Raw genomic sequence first — 19,183 nt, forward strand, 5'->3', positions numbered from 1 at the left:
AATTTAACAAGCAAAATTTTGAATTTGTGTCAAAAATCATGTTTTGACAGTTGTTTAAAATCTACCGTGTAAAGTCAGAATTGTTAAAATTAGTCAGAAATAGCAACTCATCATATCAACTTACAAAATATCAAAAATAAGAAATCAAAGTAGTTAATGACTTGTGGCTTAATCATCAGGTAACATTACAATTCGTGTTCTCTTAGATTTGAGCATAGCATTTGACACCATAGATCACAACATTCTCATAAACCATCTTTGTCAATGGGTAGGTATTTCTGCTACTGCTTTAAACTGGTTTCAATCTTATATAACAGGAAGAAAATTCTTTGTTAGCTGTGGTGATTTTGTGTTTGGTGTGCTGTGAGGATCAATTCTTAGCCTGTTGATCAATTTTCTACATGCTGCCGTTAGATCAAATTATTTTAAGACACAAGATAAATTACCACAGCTATGCAATTGGCATACAACTATATTTGTCTAGTACGCCAAATGACCCTGAGGCTCTAAACCCTCCATTCCGTGTCTTTCTAGCATCACAAATGGATTATTCAAATTTCCTTAAACTAAATAAGGACAAAAAAACCAAAAAATTTGGTTATTAGTGACTATAAAAAAGTGTGAATCTTAGAAATAAACTTGATTATCTGGCCTTACAAATAAAGTCAGAGTTAAAGAATTGAGGCATTGTTATTGACTCTGAGCTAAATTTCAAATCACATATTAATCATATTATTTAAGATGGCATTCTTTCATTTAAGGAACATTGCAAGAGTTCAGTTTCATCTCAAATTGCAGAAAAATTGATAAACACTTTTGTTTTTAGCTGATTAGACTACTGTAGTGCACTCTTTTCAGGATGGCCTGAGAAAGATATACGTACAGTGGCATGCAGAAGTTTGGGCACCCCTGGTCAAAATTTCTGTTACTGTGAATACTTAAGTGAGTAGAAGATGAACTGATCTCCAAAAGTCATAATAAAATTAAAGATGAAATGTTCTTTTCAACATTTTAAGAAAGATTAGTGTATTATTTTTATTTTGTACAATTTTAGAGTGAAAAAAAGGAATGGAGCACCATGCAAAAATTTGGGCACCCCAAGAGATTTGAGCTCTCAGATAACTTTTACCAAGGTCTCAGACCTTCATTAGCTTGTTAAGGCTATGGCTTGTTCACAGTTATCATTAACAAAGGCCGGATGATGCAAGTTTCAAAGCTTTATAAATACAGGTGTCCCCTGCTTTACGCCACTTCACGAAAGACCTACCTTAGTACCTGTTTTCACTAACCGAAAGAAATCCGAAGAGGATGTTTGCTTTTACAAAAAAAGGCGCCTGCTTTAAACTTGTGTTTACTCCTAGAAAGACTACCATGACCGTGAAGCCTTGCACGGGCAGGTGTGTGCGCATGCGTGTACGTGTCAAAAGAGCAGTGCATGCAAGGTGCCCAAGAATCTCACAGAACTAGAAGCCTTTTGCAAGGAAGAATGGGCGAAAATCCCCCAAACAAGAATTGAAAGTCTCTTAGCTGGCTACAGAAAGCGTTTACAAGCTGTGATACTTGCCAAAGGGGGTATTACTAAGTACTGACTATGCAAGGCGCCCAAACTTTTGCTTCAGGCCCTTTTCCTTTTTTGTTATATTGAAACTGTAAAAGTTGGAAATAAAAAAAGTAATCTTGCTTAAAATGTTAAAGAAATATGTTATCTTTAATTTTACGCCTTTTGGAAATCAGGTAATCTTTTACTCACTTAGCTATTCACAGTAACAGAAATTTTGACCAGGGGTGCCCAAACTTTTGCATGCCACTGTAAATTGCAGCTTGTTCAAAATGCCGCATCAAGGTTCTTGAACAAAAAAAGTAAATCTGACTAAAGTTCACTGGTTTTGGCATTATGACACTGCCTGCCTCTGTCCTTTAGGATCAATTTTAAAATACTCTTGATTGTACACAAGGCTCTGAATAGCTTAGCTCCTCTGTATATTTTGAGTTTCTATCCCTTTATATGCCTAATTGTAATCTTAGATCCACAGATACTGGTTTGTTTAGTGTTCCTAGAGCCAAGCATGTAAGAGCTGATGATGTGGCCTTTTACTCTTATGCGCCAAAGATCTGGTCTACATACTGAGTGAGACATACCAGGCTAATACTGTGGAATGTTGCAAACCACTTATAAAAACCTACTTTTTTGATTTGGTGTATTATAGAATTACTTAATGTCTGTTAATGTTGATTAAATTTATACGTAATGCCAAATAATATGAGTCCTGCTGAAGGGTTTCAGCCTGTACTCTTTTCCATAGATGCCGTCTGGCCTGCTGAATTCCTCCAGCATTTTCTGTGTGTTGCTCAGATTTCCAGCATCTGCAGATTTTCTCTTGTTTACATTCATATAATTTGGTACATTCTATTAAATTGTCTTTACGTATGCTTTTTAATTTTGTCTCATACTTTTATGATTATATTGTTTTATGATCCAGCAACAATGAATATAGAATTGAGACATGTTTTTTATGACAAATAAAACATTTATTAAACACTGCTCAAAAAAAACCCCAAAAGTAAACAAACAACTACGTAACTTAACCGGAAGTGGGCTGCTATACGGCAGCTCGAACAGTTCTTAAAACGAGAAATGCGAACTCAGTTCTTTAAAGTAGTAGATGCAAAAGTCCAAATGATTTACACAGTCTGTTAGGAGAGACTTCTCTTGAAGCAATAAATTCTCTTACGTGACGTTACTGCTGATCCTAGCCGAAGGATGCCTTGCCCAAAAGATTTACGATGAAGGAAATAAAACGGCTTAAAAGCACTGAACTTCCCTTGGCGAAACCCTGCATCCAGCTCTTTCTGCTCTTTTAGCAGGAGCTATTTTGCATTGCAAGTTACTAATTCTTTCCAAAAGAGGATTAAATAAGGTCGAACCTGTTTCACTGCCGACAACACCAACTTTTCTCGATCCTTCAGTTTCCCAAACTTAGATAATTCTTTACTGTCCGACTGGACTTTAACTGGCAGTGATTTTCAGAAATTCCGGCACAACAATTCTTACAGTAGAAATTAAAACTCCACTTTTAAAATGAAACTGCATCATAAAATCAAATACACTGCAGAACGGAGTCACTGACAAATTAAACCACGAACTGACCTGCATCACAGGGAGGGGTTCTCATTTTGTACTCTGTTGAAACAGGCCATCACATGACTTCTCACTGGCGGGAAAATTACATCACTCCGCCATCACAAACCATTACATCAGGCCTCAATTACATCATGGTCATGTGACAGTCACAATACCCCTGGGTATGTAGCAATTGATGTATCTTTACAATCTATGTAAAGTACTTTGAACCTGCATCTTAATGTAAGAAAGTGCTATATAAATAAAGTTAATATTTTTAAAGGATACCTATAGTTGGGGGTCATTGTAGATTGACACTTTGCTACCACAGAGAAATTGGTAAGTTGTAAACTTGGCATTCCATCCATTCCCACCATTGCTGCATTGGCTGGTCTTGAGCCTGCAACGGCCATTGCTTGCAGGTTAAGCTTCATACAAGTGTATTCAAACAGGGAAAAATACATTTCAGATATGGTGTACAGGTATAAGGAAGGTGCTTGCAATTGTGGATGGAGAAAAGTTACAGAAAACCCTGAGAAAAATAATTTCAAAATTAATTTGCAATTGAGAAACTCTTCTAATTTGGTGCAGTAGTTTTGTATGGGTCTGCTATTTCTTGGATTTATAGCTAACACAATTAAATAGTCAATCCGAATCAAAGTTCCTAACAATTGCTACTAATGTTTCAGCATTCCTTACAGTTTCAGCAAGGCAGATGACAGCCCTCTGAAGCTTCAGCATGTAAATCATTGTACCTGAATTATGTTCAATTGTGTTGCTAGACAACAACAGGAAATTGATGCCTTCTCAATTAATAACATCTCTCATACTAATGGGAACAAAAAAGCTATACTGCCTAGAAAATGGATTATGTAATGCTACATTTTTGTGTGCTGTTGAATTCAATTTTAATGAAAAGTTAAGCCTAATGCAACACTGAGGACTTACCAAGAATTGTTTAAAAGAAAAACCTTGGTTTTCCATGTGGTTTCTGGATGTGTGCTGCATCCTATATAACATGCAATGGATACTGTCATGTCACATATAATTTTCACATATCCTGATCTGGTGCAAGGAGTCAGTTCTCAGAGAGATCCTATTTAAGTAACCTGCCAATTCTTACTCTGATGCCTTCCATCACTCCCCCACTCCTCCAAAGCCGCAACTCCAGTTTTACAGACATACCACTAACCAATCATGCCCTCGGCTATTAATGCACTCTCAATCGCTCTACCAACAGTTTTGACTGCAATTCCACCAAGCCACAATTATGCACTTTCCTTGTTTGTTGCTGACCACTTGCTTGCATCAGACACCAGGGGTGCTCTCTACGGTTACCTCATGAGGTAACAGTAACCTTTGGCCAGGAGCAGATGTCAGGTGTTGCCCAACCTTCATAGAGTGCTTTGTCCCTTGACCCCTACATTCTCCAGCTGGTTGGGCAGCAGTGGTGACCAAGTCACTGTCCATCTGCTCCTGACCTCCAGCTCGACCCCTCTTGTCTGCTCCATATCCAGCAAGAGGATCTTTCTGCTTCCTTCCCCATCCAGTGAGCTGCTTGGGCTCTTGCTCTTTTCATCAAGGCCCAGCACAGACAGCAAACTCCATGTCGACCTTGCCAGGGACCCCCTACGGCTGATCTCCACAGGGAATATCCATTTCTGCCATCCTTTGTCCCTGCACTCCTGGACTAAAGACTAGTACTTTAGGACCTTCCTCTCATGAGCCTCCTTGCATCCTTCCTCCCTTGGTAGTGTGAGCTCCACCAGGATGATTTTTTTTGTCTTCAGTGGACCACAGTACGATGTCTGGTCGCAGTGTGGTTTGCACCGCCTCCAGGAACCTACATCGGCCCTCATCTTCCATGATCAGATATTTAACTTCTAATCTCTCCACCTACCAATCACCAATCTTTGTCCCAGTTCTCCCCACCAACTCTTGTCTCAACCGCTCTACCTAAAGATTGCCCCCAATCTTACCTCTAGTTAGTTAGTCCTCGATTAATTGATTTCTTTTACATGTTCTGTCATGCCAGAGACCGGAGGTAAAGTCTTTGAGAATTTCCAGCCTGATAAGGAGTACACCATTCTTAGGCCTCAAGCATGCTGAATTTTCTAGTCTGCCTCTGTGAAAAAAAATGTTTATTGACCCATTAAGAGAATCAAGAGATATGTGAACAGTGCAGAAAAAATGGTGTTGAGGTCAATATCGGCCATATGACAGAAAAGGCACTTTGAGTTTTGTTTCTGATGTAAATCAAATGTTTATTGCATCTTTATTGATGCTGATCATTTTGAGACATTCTGACAAGCTATTTCACCAATGGAAACCCTAAAGCTGTTCTGTTGGTGATCATAACTGACAATTTTTCCCTTCATTCATTATAAGTGCATCTGCTACCTGAATAAATTGGCTGCACATCCACCAATATTGATGGAAGATTTCTAGATGAAAGGATAAGTTTTCCTCTGCTGATGCCCCATATTTTAATTTATTGTCTATACATACATATATCTATATATATATATATATATATATATATATATATATAGAGAGAGAGAGAGAGAGAGAGAGAGAGAGAGAGAGAGAGAGAGAGAGAGAACACAAGAAATTAGAATATACTGTACACTCAGTGGCCACTTTATTAAGTGTCTGTACACCTGCTTGTTTATGCAAATATCTAATCAGCAATTACGTGACACCAGCGGCATGCAGACCTGGTCAAATGGTTCAGTTATGGTTCAGACCAAACATCAGAATGGGGTAGAAATGCGATGCCTTTGTGGAATGATTGTTGATGCCAGACGGGCTGGTTTGGGTGCCGCAGAATCTGCTGATCTCCTGGGATTTTTATGCACAACAGTCTCTAGAGATTACAGAGAATGGAGAGAAAAACAACAGCAAAAATATAAATCCAGTGAGCGAGCTGCAGTTCTGTGGGGGAATCTTGAAGTGGATGGGCTACAGGAGCAGAAGACCATGAACATACACTCAGTGGTATATGTTTGTATTATTGATCAACAGTGAGGATTTTTTTTCCTTCCATTTTCTAAGTTTAACAAAAAGTACAAAAGATTAATGCCACTTTCACTTGTATATATTTATTCAACATCTTCATTAAAATTGGTAAACTGTAGTTAATACTCAATTACTACAATCTCAAAGGATTTTGCTTTCAACTTTGCACCTCCTGCTACTGATTAAGCTCTCTTTATTTGTTTTTTTAAATTGAAAACAAAATGAGACGCTCTCTGCAATATTCTACTTAGCTTAACAGGTCAAAATAGCTTAAAATAAAAATAAGAAGAATGGCATTTCATCTATTTTACATTATTGCTCAAAGCAAAAATTGTTAACTTCTAAAATCAAAATAATCTGACGAAAATAAATGGAGCATTGTTATAAACTAGAATGGAAATACTGAGTTAGAATATCTTGATGTGGAAATGCTGGAAATTGTTAAGAACTTGAATTGAATAATATTGTTCTTATTTTTTCATTTGTTGATGAATTATAACAAATTGTGGGACACCATGTGTGTTTTATTTACTTGATGCGTTCTCGGTAAACTTTGGACCAAATTTAAAATTAATTGCAAAATGTAGGCTGAAAGCAAAATGCTTACAAATGATTGAATTCATCTTCAGAGACTTTATGCATAGTCATGCAAGGAACTAGAAATCACATTAATTAGTAGAAAAGAGCTTTCAAGTCTCTGGAGAGTTGGAATCTGTCAAAGTTCAAAATAAATTTATTATCAAAGTACATATATGGCACCATATACATCCGTGAGATTCCTTTTCTTAAAGGCAATCACAGTAAAGTCTTACCAGTCTTAGTCCGGCCAGAATTAAATTGAATTATTTTACAAACATTCTTAATTTACTGTCATGTAAAAAGAAACAGCCTCTTTAAAAAGAAAAGAAATAGCGCATCCTCTGCTTTCAGCATGATCCTTCCACTAATAAAATTGTATGTCAATATGTTGCTAATTTATAGAACTTAGTTCTATAAATTAAAACCTAGCAAACATCTTACATCTTTGCAGATTTTGTAACCCAAAAAGCAGAAAGGAAAATCTACTCCATTTTACATCTGTAACAACATTCAGTCTTGCAACCGCAGTCTGAAGTCTCGATTCTTCTGAATCTTTTGTTCATTGCTTCATAATTAACCTGTGGCCATGGCTTCAGGCATTAAATCCTCATGCTCTCAAATACCCCCTTAAATTCCTCCACTTCAGACATCCTTCTTCTCCTCTTAAAACCTTAACTTTAGTTAAAGTTTCTAATATTAACACCTGTCTCAAAGGTTCAGTTTATTGTCCAAGCATGCATGTACAATGCAACACTGATATTCATCTTATCTAGATAGCCAGGAAATACAGACAATACATAGGTGTTGTTGAAAGAAAATACATCAGCCCCACCCCCTGCATGAAAAAGAAAAAGAAACAAACTTTGCAAACCCCAAATACCCCCACCCCTTCCCTCCACAAAAAGCAAACAGATTGTCCACATGAAAAACAGCAGCTAGAACATCAAATACTCCAATACCCTAACTCCATCCCTTGCAAAAAAAATGCAAGCCATACTTGTCATCTCTTTTTTTTCTCTTTCCATAACTATACACCAGCAAAATTATTATTTTCTTTTCCTTAGTTGAATACTGTTTATAAATTTGTGGAACACACCTGTTGAAGTTATAGTAAAAGAAAATAGTTATGTCAGTATTTATGCATGAAATGTATTCTCTACACAATGGTTGTCAATAATTATTTTGAGGCTGCCCTCAATGATTGCTGTAAATAAATCCGCCTATGATTTCCACTGATCTCTCACTGAACTGTTGGTCTATGATCATGTATGTGCCTGAGGAAATTTGTGGTAAATTTCATTATTTAGTGAATTATACATTTATTCTCTAAATGACAGATTACATTTATTCTGTCCAACCCATTCTGTTCTGCAGTTATACAATCCACTGTGTTGTGAAATTCAGCTTCGAAGAGGACGTCCAGATTTCTTGTGGGAAGGCATTTTCAAATATATTTCTAATTTATCTGTAATGAGTGTAGCTGCAACAAATAGTTTCATGCATTTTGTGCATTTTATCTGACCATTTTTCAATGCGCAAGAGGTCTTAAATTTTCTTTTAATTCTGAAGTTGTTTATTTTTTGTTTTCAGAAGTAACTGGCAGAGGCTAAATTTATAAAATTACGAATTGCCACTATCTACCTGGGGGGTTCTCCTAGAGTGAAGGCTCTTCCAGCACATGTTGACCTTCAGTGATTTGCACAGCGCTCTTGAAAGATGAAAGGTTACATCATTTTGGTTCACTGAACTGGTTTAAGCATCATATCTAGAGCACTTATGTGTGAGTGGATTGTAGGGTTAAATGCTGGTCAGATGATTCAATAAGTAAGCATAAATCTCCTTTGCTTGAAAGTTGGGAAGCTCCACATATTCCAAATAAGTGAAATATTCTAACTGGTGTTAAATATCTTTTTATTTTGGAGGAGAAGGACAGGAGCAGAAGCAATTTGAATCTTTTGTATAAGTGGGCCAACTTTTGTTAAAAGCCATGAAAGCATTCTTATGGCAGCAGCATGCCATAATCAGCAACCTACTGATACAATGTGGTGCCTGGAAATCATTGACAGCGGCTGCTAATTGTTAAGTGAATGATTTTATCATAAGTGCCATGATAATGCTATTGAGGAAATGGTTTCTTAAGCCTCGAAAGCATGATAGTGTTGCTGTCCATCAGTGGACATGAAGTAACACAGTGGTTGTTTGAAATTTTTCCTTCTGTTCACCGGGGTGAAAAGAACTGTGGCTTTAGCATTTTGCATGATATACTAACTTTAGATCAAGTGACACTGAGAAGTGTAGAGGAACAGAGAAACCTTGGAGTGCCAGGCTACTGGCCAAGCTCTAAAAGTCTATGCTTGATAGCCTTTCTTTGGCCAAATGGCCTAATCTTTTGCTCTAAATATTTTTAATGCTATGAATAATAAGCGTCACTGCAATGATATTTTTTTTGCAAATAGGATTTGGAGTTATTGACCTTCAGGTAAAGCCATTAATAATGAAATGAATTTGGCATATTGCATGCTGGAGGAAGAATATTGGAGCACAGTACTGCAGCTGGTAGAGCCACAGCCTCACAGGACTGGAGAACCAAGTTCAATCCTGACCTCAGGTGGTGTCTATGTGGCGCTTGTATACTTTCCCCGGAGCCTCCTATATCCCAAAGACGAGTGGGTTGGTCACTGTAAGTTGTTCCTAGTAGTTAGGTGTGTGGGACGAGGATCTGGGAGAACTATAAAGAAAGTGAGAGGAATTAAAAATAGTGATTAACGTAGAATAAGTATAACTGGGTCTTCAATGGTTGGGATGGACTTGGGATGACAAAGGGTATTTTTCCATGCTGTATATCTATACCTTGATAAAAGAAAAACTGCAGCGGCTGGGAATCAGAAGTGAAATCAGATCTTTAATATGAAATGTTAGCTGTTTCTCTTTCCACGTACTGTACTGTATGTTGTCTGACCTCAATACTTCCTGTTTTGTATTTCTAAAATTCTGTTGTTAGATACCAGTGCATAACTGAATAATGTGATAAATTAAAATTCCAGATTAGACCACAAGACATAGGAGCAAGATTAGGCCATTCGGCCCATTATGCGCCATCATGGCTAATTTATTATCCTTCTCAACCCATTCTCCTGCCTTTTCCCCATAACCTTTGACTTTCTGATTAATCAAGGATCTATCAATCTCCACCTTAAATATACCGAAAGACTCGGCTTGCACAGCGTCTGTGGCAATGAATTCCACAGATTCACTGGCCTTTGGCTAAAGGAAGTGTTCCTCATCTCTGTACAAAATGAATGTCTGTCAATTCTGAAGCTGTTCCCTCTGATTCTAGACTTCCCACTATAGGAGACATCCTCTCCACATCCACTTTATCCAGACCTTTCAATATTTGTTAGGGTGCAATGAAATTCTCCCTCTCTTCTAAATTCCAGTGAGTACAGGCCCAGAGCCATCAAACGCTCCTCATAGTTTAACACTTTCATTCTTGGGATCTTTGTAGTGAACCTCTTCTGGACCCTCCCCAATGCCAGCACATCTTTTCTAGGATAAGCAGCCCAAAATTACTCACGATACTCTGAGTATGGTCTGTCAGTATCTTTTAAAGTCTCCTTGCTTTGGTAATCTAGTCCTCCTGAAATGAACATTAACATTGCATTTGTCTTCCTTACCAGCGAGTCAGCCTACAAGTTAACCTTTAGGGAATCCTGCAGGAAGACTCCCAAATCCCTCTGTACCCTTGATTTTTGAATTTTCTTCCCGGTTAAAACATAGTCTACACCATTATGTCTTCTGCCAAAGAGTATGACTATGCATTTCCCTACATTATCTTACATCTTTCTCTTTTCTACCCATTCCCCAAACCGTCTCGGTCCTCTGGAGGCATCCTGCTTTCTCAACACTATCTGCCCCTTCACCAATCTTTGTATTGTCTGCAAATTTGGCTATAAAGGCAGCAATTATTTCATCCAAATCATTGACATGTAACATGAAAAGAAGCAGTCCCAACACTGACCATTGTGGCACACCACTAGTCACTGGCAGTCAACAAGAAAAGACCCTCTTTATTCCACTCTATGCCTCCTGGCAGTTAGCTAATCTTATGTCCATGCTAGTACCTTTTTTGTAATACCATGGGCTTGTATCTTGTTAAGCAGACTTATGTGTAGCACCTTGTCAAAGGCCTTCCAAAAATCCAAATAAGCAACATACAATGACTGTCCTTTGTCTGTTCTGTCTGTTATTTCCTCAAAGAATTCTAACAGATCTATCAGGCAAGATTTCTCCTTTAGAAAACCATGCTGACTTTGACATATTTTATCCTGTGCCTCCAAGTACCCAGGAACCTCATCCTTAATAATAGACTCCAACATCTTTCCAACCATTGAAGTCTGGCTAACTGGCCTATGATCTCCTTTCTTCTGCCTCCCTTCCTTTTTAAAGAGTGGAGGGGCTTTTGCAATTTTCCAGACCTCAGGAAACACTCCAGAATTTAGTGATTCCTGAAAGATCATTACTAATGCCTTCACAATCTCTTCAGCCAACTCTTTCAGAACCCTGGAGTCTAGTTCATCTGGTCCAGGTGACTTACCTGTCTTCAGGCTTTTTAGTTTCCCCAAGCCCCTGCTCCTTAGTATTAGCAATGACACTCACTTCTGCCCCCGAGTCTTCACGTTTCTGGCATTCTGCCAGTGTCTTCCATAGTGAAGACTGACGTAAAATACTTTTTACATTCGTGCACCATATCTTTGTCCCCTATTACTACCTTAAGCATCATGATCGAATCTGGATAATCACATTAAATCCAATCCAGAATAGCCTTTCCCATAGTTGGTTCAACCTGAAGCTGTTCCGAAAAGCCATCTCATAGGCCTTCTACAAATTCCCTCTCTTGGGGTCCTGTACCAACCTGCTTTTCCTAGTCTATCTATATATTGAAATCCCTCCTGACTATTGAATATTGCCCTTTTTACATGCCTTATCTAACTCCCATTGTAATTTGTAGCCCACATCCTGGCTACTGTTTGGAGCCTATATATAACTCCCATCGGGTTTTTTTTGTTTACCCCAGCCCTTAAGGATTCTACATCTTCCTATCTTATGTCACCTCTTCCCAAGGATTTGATTTCAATTTTTTACCAACAGAGCCACCCCACCCCCTCTGCCTACCTGCCTGTACTTGGATGTTAATCTCCCAACTATGATCTTCTTTCAGCTACGGTTCGGAGATGACCACTACATCATACCTGCCAGTCACTAACTGTGCTACAAGATCATCTTCCTTATTCTGCATACTGCATGTATTCCAATATAACACCTGCAGTCCAGTGTTCATCAGCCTTTTTTGATTTAACACCGTTACACTGTAACTCATCCTGATGATTAGAATTTTGCCCTTTCATCTGCCTTTTCTTCCTCACTGCCTAACTACACACTGCATCCAGTTGTATACTAACTGCCCATCCTCAGCCCTGTCGTTTCGGTTCCCATTCCCTGCCAAATAAACCCTCCCAACAGCTTTAACAAACCTGCTTGCAAGGCTATTGGTCCCTTTCGGGTTTCAGGTTTCCCTGTTGTAAGGTCGTATCTTCCCCAAAAGAAACACCGATGATCCAGAAATCTAAAACTCTATCCCCTGCACCAATTCTTCAGCTATGCTTTCATCAGCCAAATTATCATATTCTTACCCTCAATGGCATATTACACAGGAAGTAATCCAGAAATCACTACCCTGGAGGTCCTGCTTTTTAGTTTAGTGCCTATCTCCTTATATTCTGTCTTCAGAACCAATATGTACCACAACTTCTGGCTGTTCACCCTCCCCCTTTAGAATTCTGTGGACATTATATGAAACATCTCTGACCCTGGCACCAGGGAGGCAACATAGATTTGCATGTCTCTTTCATATCCACAGAAAATTTTGTCTGCTCCTCTAATTATGGAGTTCCCTGTCACCACTGCACACCTCTTCTCCCTGCTTCTTTTCTGAGCTACAGAGCCAGACTCAATGCCAGAGACCTGGTTACTGCAGCTTCCCCCTGGTAGTCCATCTCCTCCAACGGTATCCAAAGCAGGTAGCAACCATGGGGGGTACTCTGCACTGGATATCTATTCCCCTTCTCTCTCCTGACAGTCACCCAGGTACTTGCTTCCTGTAACATAGGTGTGACTACCACTGTGTAGCTCCTGTCTATCATCTCCTCACTTTCCCCTATGAGCTTTGAGCTGTGAGCCAACCCTTCTTCAGCTCCGGTTCGTTAACATGGTCTCTAAGAAGCTCAAGCTCGATGCATTTTGTGCGGATATAGTTATCAGAGAGACTGCAGAACTCCCAGATTTCTCATATCGCACCCAAGGAGCATACCATTTCCCCCAGATCCATTTTCATCACACTATGTTCTAACAGGAAAAAAAAACTTACTGGAAACTTTCTTACTTACTCACTTAGAACCTTCGCTTATGCTTGTCCAAGCCTGTTCTTGCCTAAGCCCGTTTAGCCAAAGCTGGACCACTCTAACACAGGCCCACTCCAACAATGGTCACTCCGCTTATACCTCCTTTCTTTTTATTGGCCCCACACTGCTTTTACCCACTGAAAAAAAGCTGAAAGCTCCCAAGCTCTTTTTAACCTTGGCACAGCATCACCAATAAACAAACTCTTCTGCTGGTTTCAGGCAGATATTGGTTCATGTTAAAGAAGGGCATTTTTTAGGGCATGCAATTTATATTGAGGAAATGGAAAGAATTTTCAAATAAAATAATGGAGAGGAGGAAGAAAAGCAGGAATATTTATTTGGCTGATATTAGTGCCTATATAAGTTAAAATAAGCCTCCATTGTCAATTATCATACTGGTTGACATCTCTACTGTGGTAGCAGGACAATAACCTTAGGTGAGTATACAGTCCCGTTCTGTCATTTCAGAGAAATTAGAATCAGTTTAGGGTCTTTGTTTAATAAAATTTGTTATATGGCATTAACCAAAAGTCAGAGTTTCTGCTGAAGGAAAACAGAATTCTATAAATATTTCTGTGAAGTTTGCTTCCATATCAATATTAGTCCTGTCACTTGTCATGACAGATGAAAGTATGCTATTAACTTCAAATTGTGTAATTCTCAGACACTAGCTCCCAATTCTTAGAAAATAATGGTCTCTTATTTCTGACATGGACTCCTAATTCAACATCCCTTTTCTTGAGAAAGGTTAGCTCATAGCTCAGATATCTGCATATACTGTAAGCAATAATCCAATCTTCAGAATAATGTGCTGGAACTACTTGTAAGAGCCTAATTCATGAGACTATCAGCAGTATTCCACAAGACCTCAGTGCCGTTAGGCTTAGGAATGGGAAAGTCAGCCAGTATACACATAGTTGTCCCATGATTTTTACTGAAAGGGTTACATGTCTCAATGTCAAGTGGAAACAGGAATTATCTTGTTGTGATCTCTTTGAACCCAAATACTTCTTACAAATGCTGCAATCCATTTGGCACTTTAGAAGCACAAGAATTTGTTAAAAACATTACCAAGTGTAAGTCAGTGAATTAAGTCTCTCTTTCAGCGTAGGATCTGATGTATTGGGTGTGCCTGCCAGTGCACAAGTATACATTCAAAGATAAAAGCATGACCTCGTCATGACACAATGTTGTTTGATAATCAGCCAACCACAGCGCACCAATGTCAACAGATGAAAAGCGTCTTTGCAATTCAACACTAGATCACCATCTCATTATAGTTTTAAAACAGAATCAGATAATAAATTTTTATCCAAAGAAATTTATGGAAGCCTTTTTCTATCATGGTACTGCAGCAGTTGGTTGAAACTGGAAAGGCAGATATTTTTTCTGTAACAATCTTCAATTATGAGACAAAATAGGACAAAGAATTTAGCATTCACAAGCAATGGCTGTATTCCAAAACTCTTGCTTGTTTGATTACTTTTCTTGCAAGTTGCAGCATTACTTCTTGTAATTTCTGCAAGGTTTTATTTAATATTTTAAAGCTAAGAAGATGATGAAGTAACCTGAATGTTAGTTTGTAACTAGGTATTCAGAACTATGTGCATTCTATTCCTTAGGTTTTTTTCAGAAAATCTCAATATGTTGATTGTCTGCTTTGGGAGTCTGGAGTTGGCAGGCAAGTAATATGGCCTATCCAACATAACTAACTGAATAGGGCCTCTCTGCTGGCCTGTGAGAGAACAATGACATTAGTTGCCTTTCCTTCCTATGAATTTGGAGGATTCTACAGAGATAACTTGATGTTATCTTTTCATTGCCTTGAGGTGCCTGTGTAGGTGGTCCAGAACTATGAAGCATAGCAGAAGGCAAGATCACTGCTGCAACTACTGTGGTCCTGATCTTCAAATGTCCCTTTCTTCCATTAAACAAAACCTACACCGCCACAATAAGAGTAATGACGATTTTCATCACCAACCTTTGCTGAGAGATGCTTTCCTAGAAGTGCAGAGTGGTCGTGTCGTAGAGCAAGGATGTGGAGTGTAATATCAATCCTCCCACGTGCTTCAGTAAACAAGCTGACAATGGCTTGGAGCTCAGTAAACGAGCACATGCAAACGTAAGCACGATAGACTCCAACAGTGTCCTGGTCTTGTGCAAGGAGATATTTTCAGAACTAGCTATTACTCAAGCTAATGATTTCTGTATAGCAGTGACACTTTCATCTAACAGATAATGTGAAAACGCTTACATCCATCAGACAGTATGAAACGTTGCACAGGTATGTCCTGTCCACAATTAGTAGAGTTAATGCAATCCAGGCAAACCCTGCACGTTGAGTCTACTGTCATTGAACAGCAAAGTGAAGGAAGATGATCACAACAGCGCCATCAGCTGCTACTTACTCACCAATAGTGTTCTCAATGATTCGCCATCACATAAAGGTAGAATTTTATCAAATGCAGCTTTAAGAGGCTATTGCAAAATAGGTTAATGGAAATTGGAAAATAACTTCCATTATGGGTTACAGCTGAACTCGAGGGGAACCAATATCCTTGCAGGCAGATTTGAATCAGATTCAGAATCAGGTTTAATATCATTGACTTACAATATGTCGTGAAATTTGTTTTGCAGCAGCAGTACTTTTCAATATATAATAAATTAAAAATCTGTAGTTTACAATAAAAATTATATATAAAAATTTAAATTAAGCAAGTCATGCAAAAAGAGAGGACAAAAATAATCAGGTAGTGTTCATCGATCCACTGTCCATTCAGAAATTAGATGGCGGAGGGGGAGAAGCTTTTCCTGAAATGTTGAGTGTGTGTCTTCAGGCTCCTGTACCTCCTCCTTAAAGGTAGCAATGAGAAGAGAGCATGTCCTGGATGAGGAAGGTTCTTAATGATGGATGTTGCCTTTTTGAGACATTGCCTTTTGAAGGGTCCTAGATGCTGGGGAGGATAGTGCCCATGATGGAGTTGGTTGAGTTTACAACTTACTGCAGCTTTTTCTAATCCTTTACAGAGGCCCCTCCATACCAGACAATGGTGCCACCAATTCAAAGGCTCTCCATGGTACATCTGTTGAAATTTGCAAGTGTCTTTGGTGATATACAAAGTCTTCTCAAACTCCTAATATAGCCACCGTCATGTCTTCTTTGTAATTGCATCAATATACTGAGCCCAGGATAGGTCTTCGGAGACATTGATATGCAGGAAATTGAAACTGCTTACCCTTTCCACTGCAGATCACTTGATGAGGACTGGTGTGTGCTCCCTCGACTTCCCCTTCCTGAATCCAATTCCTTGATCTTACTGATGTTGAGTGAAAGGTTGTTGTTATGACACCACTCAACCAGATGATCTATCTTGCTCCTGTATGCCTCCTTGTCACCATCTGAAATTCTGCCAACAATAGTACTGTCGTCAGCAAAATTGTAGATGGTGTTTGAGCTGTGCCTAGCCACACAGTCGTGTGTGTGTGTGTGTGTGTGTATGTGTGTGTGTGTAGAAAGAGAGAGTAGAGCAGTGAGCTAAGCATGCATCCTTGAGGTGTGTCAGTGTTGATTGTCAGCAAGGAGGACATGTTATTTCCGATCCACGCAGACTGTGATCTCTGTTGAAAAAGTCAAGGATCCATTTGCAGAGGGAGATACAGAGGCCCAGGTTTTGGAGCTAGTTGATTAGAACTGAGGGGATGATGGTGTGGAATGCTGAGCCGTAATTAATAAACAGCAGCCTGACGTAGGTATTGCTATTGTCCAGGTGATGCAAGGCTGAATGGATTATTAGATTACATCTGATGTACACCTGTTGTGATGATAGGTAAATTGCAATAGCACCTGGTCCTTGCTTCGGCCATGACCAAAGCACTTCATCACAGTAGATGTGAGTGCCACTGGGTGATAATCATTGAGACAGCTCACCCTGCTCTTCTTGGACACTGGTATGATTATCACCCTTTTGAAGCCAGTGAGAACCTCCAAGTGCAGCAGTGAGAGTTTGAAGATGTCCTTGAACATTCCTGCCAGTTGAATGGCACAGGGTTTCAATGTCCTACCAGGTACCCCATTAGGGCCTGATACCTTGCACAGGTTCATCCTCTTGACAGCGGCCACAGGGTCACCAAATGCTGCAGGGATTGGCACAGGTGACGTTTTATTCACCCTTTCAAAGTGTGCATAAAAGGCATTGAGCTCATCTGGGAGTGAAACATCACAACCATTTATGATTTTAGGTTCCACTTTGTAGAAAGTAATGGCCTTCAAACCCAGCCAAAGCCAATATGCATCCCATTCCATCTCTAAACTCAATCGGAATTATTTTCTCACTCTTAAAATAGCCTTCTTTAGGCCATACCTGGATGTCTTGTGTAGTTCTGGGTCACAGTCTTGAATGTCTCAGAACTAGTTCTCAGTAGACTGTGACTCTCCTGGTTCATCGATGGCTTTTCCTTAGTTATGTCCTGTATGGACTTAAATACACATACTTATCCACATAGGTCTTGATGAAGTCATTGACAAATGTGGCCTATTTTTTCAGATTCAATTATAGATCCCTGAATATTGTCCAGTCCACTGACTCAAATCAGTCCTGTAAATGCTCCTCCATCTCCCTTGACCATACTTCCTTTGACCTCATCACTGGTGCTGCAGTCTCTGCCTATACGCTGGGAGTAAAGCACAGCTAGGTGATCGGACTTTCCAAGGTTTGGGCATAGGATGGCACCATAAGTATTCTGGATAGGTTTATCCAATTAAGCGAGGCTAAAGATCGCAGGGTGACAAGGTAAGTGGAACATCTTGTCAGGAGGAAGGAGGAAGCGTATGTAACATTTGGACAGGGCTCTTGAGAGTTTTAAGGTAGCCAAAAAGGACCTAAAGAATAGACTTAGGAGAACTAGAAGGGGATATAAGAAGGCCTTGGTAAGTAGGATTAAGGAAAACCCCAAGGCATTCTACAAATCCCTGAAAAGCAAGAAGATGTCTAGCATGAGGGTCTAGGAGGGGTATGGAGTAAAACTTACAGTTCCTAAGAGAAATCAAAGCTTAATCAGAAAATGCAAGCCTTTAAATTAACTTCTAGAGTAAGCCCTATTCATTTCAGTCTGTTGGTGTCTTCCTCCATTTGCCTTTGAAATAAGCTTGTAAAACATAGAGATTTTTGTCATAATATCTTAATTTTTAGCAAATGTTCATTTATAAACACTATTACATTTCAATACTATTTCAAAAGAAATAGAGCAATGTTTTTCACCAAAGAAGTGGTAGAATTTATGGCCTACAGGCCTGGAAAAGCAGAGGCTCATCAAAATACTTCTGTGTGATAGACCTAAAGCTGTTTTGATTTGAACCCATCTGCTGGAAATTCCATAGTAAATGAAGTTCAAGGCCTTTCCTACCATTTTAGAGCCCAAGAATCAAGAATACAAGGCATCGGAAGAAGGTCCTATGTTGTGGGTTGGTGGAGCTGATCAATGGTTTGGCAGTGAGGAGAGATCAGTGATCATCAGTCTATAATAAGGGGGAAGAAGTGATATTCCATGAATTGTGATTGGTGAATTGAGTGTCGTAGATTGGTGGATGGGAAAACAGGTCAGGAGAATTTTAGGTTATTCTAAGTAGAGGATTCAAGTGCAAGAGATACCATTCTGTCTTAACTGAGCAGATTGAGTTTGTTGTGTGATGTTTGTGGGGAAAATCAGTGGGGGGAGAGGTTTGGTGACTGATGGGTGGGAATAGGGACAAAAGGCTATAGTTGTTGAGAAGTGGTGAGTTATTCAGGTACTGAGGAGTATTACTGAGAAGTATATATCTGTACAAATACCTACCCAAATTGGGTTCCCGGCACCTATCTTTTCAGGGAAGTATACTTATAGGCTGGCAGAATCTTACTTCACAAGTGCAATGAAAGTCTGCTTATGTTGGAATGGACTTTAGACAGCAAGAGTAAGTCTAACATGTATGAAAACCATGCTGTTGAACGTTACCACACATTTCTCGGAT

The sequence above is a fragment of the Hemitrygon akajei genome, chromosome 15 (assembly GCF_048418815.1).
Source record: "Hemitrygon akajei chromosome 15, sHemAka1.3, whole genome shotgun sequence".
NCBI classification, from domain to species: domain Eukaryota; kingdom Metazoa; phylum Chordata; class Chondrichthyes; order Myliobatiformes; family Dasyatidae; genus Hemitrygon; species Hemitrygon akajei.